Source organism: Elephantulus edwardii, unplaced genomic scaffold, assembly GCF_000299155.1.
Source record: "Elephantulus edwardii isolate Elephantulus edwardi_28Jun2011 unplaced genomic scaffold, EleEdw1.0 scaffold00319, whole genome shotgun sequence".
Taxonomy (NCBI): Eukaryota; Metazoa; Chordata; class Mammalia; order Macroscelidea; family Macroscelididae; genus Elephantulus; species Elephantulus edwardii.
Genome location: NW_006400069.1, coordinates 193,916 through 195,379, shown reverse-complemented (window position 1 = coordinate 195,379; position 1,464 = coordinate 193,916). Strand labels below are relative to the sequence as shown.

General features: G+C 47.9%; 1 pseudogene; it reads left to right on the top strand.

Annotated features, from left to right (window-relative positions):
* The first annotated feature begins 8 nt into the window (after positions 1 to 8).
* LOC102875910 overlaps positions 9 to 1,464 on the top strand; it is an 8,097-nt pseudogene continuing 6,641 nt past the window's right edge.

The window sequence follows — 1,464 nt, the reverse complement described above, 5'->3', positions numbered from 1 at the left end:
ATGCGGAGCAGAAATACTACTCGGATCTCTTCTCCTACTGCGACATCGAGAGCACCAAGAAGGTGGCCGCCAACGGGCGGGTGCTCGAGCTGTTCCGGGCCGCGCAGCTGCCCCACGACGTGGTCCTGCAGATTATGGAGCTCTGTGGTGCAACAAGACTTGGTTATTTTGGAAGAAGTCAGTTCTATATTGCTTTGAAACTTGTAGCTGTTACCCAGTCTGGTTTCTCATTAAGAGTGGAAAATATAAATACAGTGAAGGACCTTCCTCTGCCAAGATTTGTAGCTTCAAAAAATGAACAAGAGTCTTGCCGTGCAGCCTCATATTCTTCAGATTCTGAAAACCAAGGGTCTTACTCTGGTGTAATTCCTCCACCACCCGGCAGAGGACAAGTGAAAAAGGGATCTGTGAGCTATGATGCTGTCCAGCCTCGCACATCTTCAGATCTGCAGGAACCTGCTTCCCCAGTAGTGTCACCTCAGCAGTCCCCGCCAGCTTCCCCGCATACGTGGAGGAAACACAACCGACATCCCAGCGAGGGTAATAGTGAGAGGCCTCTCACAGGACCAGGGCCATTTTGGTCACCATTTTGTGAAGCACAGTCAGGTTCTTCTGCTGGTGATGCAGTGTGGTCGGGTCACTCTCCACCTCCACTTCAAGAAAACTGGGTCAGTTTTGCAGATACTCCACCAACCAGTACTCTTTTAACCATGCATCCTGCTTCTGTCCAGGACCAGACAACAGTACGAACTGTAGCATCAGGAAGAATGGCTATGACTTACCTGAAAAACTTCCTGAAAGCTTAATGCCTAAACTAATTGATTTGGAAGATTCAGCAGATGTTGGAGACCAGCAAGGTGAGGTAGGTTATTCAGGCTCTCCTGCAGAAGCACCTCCAAGCATGTTACCATCGATGCCATCCCTAAACCAGACTTGGCCAGAGCTGAATCAGAGCAGTGAGCAGTGGGAGACATTTAGCGAACGCTCTTCAAGCTCACAAACTCTGACCCAATTTGATTCTAACATTGCACCAGCTGATCCTGATACTGCTATTGTTCATCCAGTTCCCATTCGAATGACTCCAAGCAAAATCCACATGCAGGAAATGGAACTTAAATGAACTGTCAGTGATCATAATAATCCCACTAGTCCACTGCTTGTGAAACCACCTGATCTTTCAGAAGAAAATAAGATCAATTCATCTGTGAAACTGACATCTGGAAACACTGTAGCAGATGGTTACAGTAGTTCAGACTCTTTTACTTCTGACCCAGAACAAATCGGGAACAATGTAACTCGTCAAAGGTCTCATTCAGGAACGTCACCCGATAGCACTGCACCACCACCTCCCCCTCCAAGGCCACAGCCCTCTCATTCTAGATCCTCATCTTTAGATATGAATCGGACCTTTGCAGTCATCACAGGACAACAACAGGCTGGAGTTGTTGCCCATCCTCCTGCAGT